Source organism: Echinops telfairi, unplaced genomic scaffold (assembly GCF_000313985.2).
Source record: "Echinops telfairi isolate 266 unplaced genomic scaffold, ASM31398v2 ScPeMD7_7469;HRSCAF=8507_0, whole genome shotgun sequence".
NCBI classification, from domain to species: domain Eukaryota; kingdom Metazoa; phylum Chordata; class Mammalia; order Afrosoricida; family Tenrecidae; genus Echinops; species Echinops telfairi.
In genome coordinates, this window is record NW_022111372.1 from 63,592,296 (window position 1) to 63,598,195 (window position 5,900).

Below are 5,900 nucleotides of genomic sequence, written 5' to 3' on the forward strand. Positions count from 1 at the left end.
TATATATATATATATATATATATATATATATATATATATGTTCAACTTGACAATAAAACAACTTTACTTTTGTGTCATCAGCAGCCCTATCTGTAATGTATTGCAGTGCAAGAATAATGAAGTTAAGCTGCACAAGAAGAGAACTGTAATATAAGTCGGCCTATCATTCCATGCATGCTAACGACTCAACTGTCAAGGAACAGATATCCAAGACCACTGTGCTTCAGATAAGGCGCAGCACTGGACAACAACCTGAAAATGTTAAAAAGAAAAACTAGATGGACATACCTTGACAGAGTTTCCATTGCAAATGCTAAAATGAATGATAATGTGATATTTTGATCTCAAGTACCATGGATGTGCACAAATGATAGTACATTTGTATATCCTAGTCATCCTGCCAGGGATAAAGATGAGGCTGTCTGCTGGCATTCAATATTATAGTCTCAGGAACCCACAGGGGCAGTACCACTCGGCCCTATACGGTTACAGTGAGTTGGCATTGACTTGATGGCAATGAGTTTCTATTTTAGAGTCATTATTTTAAGCACTTTATATTGTTGTTGTTGTTATTGCTAGGTGCCATCAAGTTGAATCCAATCTATCACGACTCTATGCACAACAGGACAAAATACTGCACAGCCCTGTGCCATCCTCACCGATTATTCCTATGCCTGAGACCACTGATGCAGCCACTGTGTCAATCCATCTTGTTCATCGTTTTCCTCTTTTTTGGTTGCCTTCCACTTTACCAAATATGATGTCTTTCTATAGGGACTAGTCTCATGAGACAATATGTGAAAATTATGTAAGGCCAAGGCTTGCCATGCATGGCTCTTAGGAGCATTCTGGCTTTAATTCATACAATCCAGATCAGTTTGTTCTTCCAGCAGTCCCTGATACTTCAAATATTCTTTTCTCCAGCATCAGAATTAAAATGCATACATTCTTCTTCGCTCTTCTTCTTTATGTCCAGCTTTCATGTGTGTATGATGACACTGGGGCTGTAACAATGGGCTCAGGCATAGAAACAATTGTAAGGATGGTGCAAGGCCATGCAGTTTCCCTTTGTTGCCCAAACACTTGGTATGGGTTGGAACAGAGTGTATGACACTTAATAGCAAAATAACATTACATTAACCCATAACCGATAATGTGGGTCACAATCCTTTATCTTCATCAGCAAGTGTTTCAAACCCTCCTTACTTTCAGCAGGCAAGATTGTGTCATCTGCATGTCACAGGTTGTTAATAAGCCTCCCTCCAATCTTGATGCCACAATTTTTGCCAATATAATCCAGTTCCTCTGATGATTTGCTCAGCATACAGATCGAATGAGTGTGATAAGCATACAGAGCCCTGACATACTCCTTTCCTGATTTAATGATGCACTATTCCTTTTGTAGGTTCACACAACTGCCTTATGATTGGTGTACAAATTTTGCAGGACCACACAAAATGTTTTGGAATTCCCATTCTTCTCAAAGATAGCCAGTTAGTTATGAATGACACAGTTGAGTATCTTGGCATAGTCAATGAAACAGAAGAAACCTTTTTTGGGGGTAATCTCTTATTTGAGCTAAAATCTATCTGACATCAGCAATGATACCCCTTTTTCCATGACTCCTTCTAAATCTAGCCTGAACTTCTGAAGCTCCCCGCCATATACTGCTGTAACCATTTGTGTTAGTCTGGGTAGACTAGAGAAACAAATCCATGGACACACATATGTATATAAGAAAGAGGTTTATATACAAGAGTAATTGAACAGCAAGAAAACGTCTCAACCCAGTCCAGTCCAAGGCCATAAGTCTGATATTAGCCCATATGTCCGATTCCAATCTATAAAGTCCTCCTCAGACTCTTGAAACACATGCAATGAAGCCAAATGCAGGATGATCACAAGCCAGTGGGTAGAAAGTCTTTGGGTCCAGTGGTGTTGTAAGCATCTCAGTGCTGGCAGGGGTCTCTCCGTGGCTTCTCCAGCATCTGAGGTCCAGTTGAGTCCATGTGGCTTGTCTTCTGCAATGTCTCACAGAGAGTAGCAGAGAGAGAAAGGTGTATTCTGCCTCCAAGAAGTAAGTACCAGATTTCCCAGAATGCTCAGGAGAAGGCCATGCCCACACAGAATTGTCATTGACTATCTCCAGATTGACAGCTTAGACTCCACGCCTACACTCTTAATCCTTAAATTGATACCACATTAGTTGACTACCACACCATTGTTGGATTATCTTGAGAAAAATTTTACTGGCACATGATCTCAATGTTATTGTTCTATAATTTTAGTATTCTGTTTGTTAAACTTTCTTTGGATGGGTGCAAATATGGGTTTCTTCCAGTAAGTTGGCCAAATAGTTGTCTTTCAAATTTCTTGGCATAGATGAGTAAGTCCTTCCAGTGCTTCATCAATTTATTGAGACTTTTCATTGGATATTATTCCATCAATTCCTGGACTCTTACTTTTTGTTAATGCTTTCAATGAAGCTTGAACTTTTTACTGCAGGACTATTGATTCTTGTTCATATGCTACCACCAGAAATGATGGAATGTTGACTAATTATTTTTGGTACAGTAACTTTATGTATTCTTTCCATCTTCTGATGCTTCATGTATCATTCAATATTTTGCTCACAGAATCTTTCAGTATCACTACTCGAGTCTTGAATTTTTCACCTTAGGATATTCTGGGTAATTTATTTTTTCATTTATTTATTTTAGTTTTCTAACTCTAGGCCTCTGCATATTTCATAATATTTGACTCTTTCCTTCTTGATCTTCCCTTTGAAATGTTATATTCAGCTCTTTGACTTCATCATTTCATTCATTTGCTTTAGCTATTTTACTATTAAGAGTAAATTTATGAGTGTTTTTTAAACCCACTATGATCTTTTCTTCCTTTCCTATCTTTTTAATGACTTTTTGCTTTCTTCATTAATGCTATTCTTGATGTCCTCCCACAGCAGGTCACATCTTCTTTTATTAATGTTTAATGTGTCAAAACTGTTCTTAATGTGTTCTTGACACTCAAGTTTAACAGACAAAAGGGCTTTTGTGGATTTGCTTTAATTTTCTTCAGCTTTAACCAGAACTTACATATGAACAGTTGATAGTTTGTTCCTCAGTTAGTCCCTGTCCTGATTTTAGGTCCTATATTGATGGTCTCCCTCATCTCTTCCTACAGATACAGTCATTTGATTTCTGTGTATTCCCTCTGAAGAAGTCCATGTCCCTAGATACCTTTTGTTATTTAAAAAAGATATTTGCTATGAACAAGTCATTGGTCATTCAAAATTCTATCATGTAATATTCAGTTTAATTTCTAAGACCAAATTAATATTTTTCAACTACTGTTTCTTCCTCTTTGTTGCAAACTTTGGCATTCCAAATCACCAATAATTATTAATGCATCCAGATTGCATAATTGGCCAATTCCAGACTAAATAATTTGGTAGAATTCTTCAATTTCTTCATCACTTTACTTTGTAGTTGGTGCATACATTTGAATAATAGCTGTCTTGATTGGAATTTCATGATGGTTCACTGATATAATCCCATCACAGATAGCATTATACTTCAAGATTGATTTTGAAATGCTCTTTTAGACAATGAAGGCAAAACCATTACTCTTGATTGTGTTATTTCTGGCATAGTAATTCATAGGATTTTCTAATTCAAAATGGCCCATACCAGTCTGTTTCAGCTCACTACTGCCTAGGTTATCAATATTTATACATTTCATTTAATATTTGACAACTTCTAATTGTCCTAGTGCCATACTGTCCAAGCCCTAATCATGATCAGATTCTTGTAGATGCTTCTTCTTACCTTGAGTCATGTCCCAACAGTGAATAAATATCCCATACGCTCCATTCAATGCTGGGCACCATGATTTACTTGCCTCCCAGCAAACAGTTATTGCTCAGTCACCTTGTGAGGGCTCTTTAACTGGAGAGGCCCCTACTGCAGGACCATTGCTGAAAACATTTGCTTTTATTCATTAGGCCTTCAGTATCTGAGCACACTTTCAACAGTTCCTCTGAACTGGCCAGGCAAATCCTCTTCATTGTCAGTTCTTAGGCAAAAAGTTCCACCATAACTTGTTCACTTTAAGTAACCGTACTGGCATTTGAAGTAGCAGAGACATAGCTTCCAGCATCAGAGAAACACACAAGTCACCCCAGTGTGACAAACTGAGAGTAAAATGGTGAAATAGAAAATGCAGCTTTCACTTTAGTGAAATGTAGAGCCCTGGTGACATAGTGGTTGCATGTTGGGCTGCTAACAGCAAGGTCCAAAGTTGGAAACCACCAGCAGCTCTGCTGGGAAAAGGTGAGGCTTTCTACTCCTCCAAAGAGTTGCAGTCTCAGAAACACACAAGGATAAGTTCTACCCTGTTGCATGGGGGCTAGATGAGTGAGCTTCTACTCAATGGCATTGAATTTGGCTTTAATGGAATACATTAGATTTTTTTGTGTGGTTACTTTCATAAGAATTTTTTTGCTTGTTGATAGAGGTAAATGTAATTAACTGGGACTGAGACATGGATGGTTACTAAATAAAACTATTGCAGTGGAAAAGAAAAAAGCCTCCCTCTTTTATTCCCAGTGGAATTATATCTGGAATTGTTGGAATTCACATGGAATTTTGAAGATTATGAACACACACACATATATACATATGTTGTACATAAGTATATCGAAAACCAATATTTTCTATAGAAAGACACTTAGTGGACTATAAGGCCCTCCAAACAGACAAACAAAACCTCACTCCCATCATATAGATTCGGATGCCTTGAGAGGAGCAACTAGTCACTTGAAACCGCTGTTCTTGCGATTGGCCGTCCAACGTGTGTCAACTACTAAGTCTTCAAGAGTGTCTAGGTCTTCAGTTGTGCAAGCGCTCAACTGGTATTGAAAAAAGAAATGGTTTGAACCCCTTGGCAGTAAAGTGGACACAAATAAATCAGTTTACTTTCATAAAGTTTACGTTTAAGAGACCCTATAGAACTAATTCCACGCTGAAACACATACGGTTACCATGAATAGGAATCCTCTGGCAGATACAAGACATCAAAATTAGGCCTCAGACTAACTCACATTGGTCTCCTGACCAGCCTTCATCTCCCTTTCCTGTCGTCACTTTGACTCTAGTTATACTGACCTTCGGCATGAACTTCGCTTCAGTAAATTCATGTTTACCTTAAGGCCTTAGCCTTTTATTTGCTACACTTTCTTCCTTAAACAGTGGTTCCATATTCCTTTTATGGTTGAGTCCTAGTCTTATCTACCAGATCTAAGAAATAAAAAAAAAAAGAAATGACCTTTTTCAGGAATTTTTCCCTGGTTGCCAAATCAATTTGAAAACCAGCAACAACCAATTTCATTCACACTATGTAGCATTACTTTCCATTTCTTTATAATATATGTATGCCTTATAATTTATCTATGCTCCTGCCGAACTTGTCCTTGAATCAAGAGACAGTTGGACAAACAGAACAAGGGAGTACTGCATGGTTTAAAATCAGGGAAATGGTGTTCCGGCGTTGTATCTTCTCACTATGTTTGCTAAATTTGAATGCTAAGAAATCATCAGAAAAGACAGATTATATGAATAATGAAGTATCAGGATTGGAAGAAGGCTTATTAACAACCTGTGATAAGCAGATGAAATTTGTTGCTGAAAGTGAGGAAGGCTTGAAACATTTGCTGATGAAATCAAGGATTGCACCTTTAAGAATGGATTGCGTTTCGCCTTGCAGACCTGGTTAGACCAGATGATACACAGCGGTGCAGATGGGAGTTGGAAGCGCAGGGAATCTAGGACGGAGGAGCCTCTCGGGACCGGGGGCGACGGTGGCGATACCAGGAGGGAAGGGGGAGGTAGCAAGGGGGAATG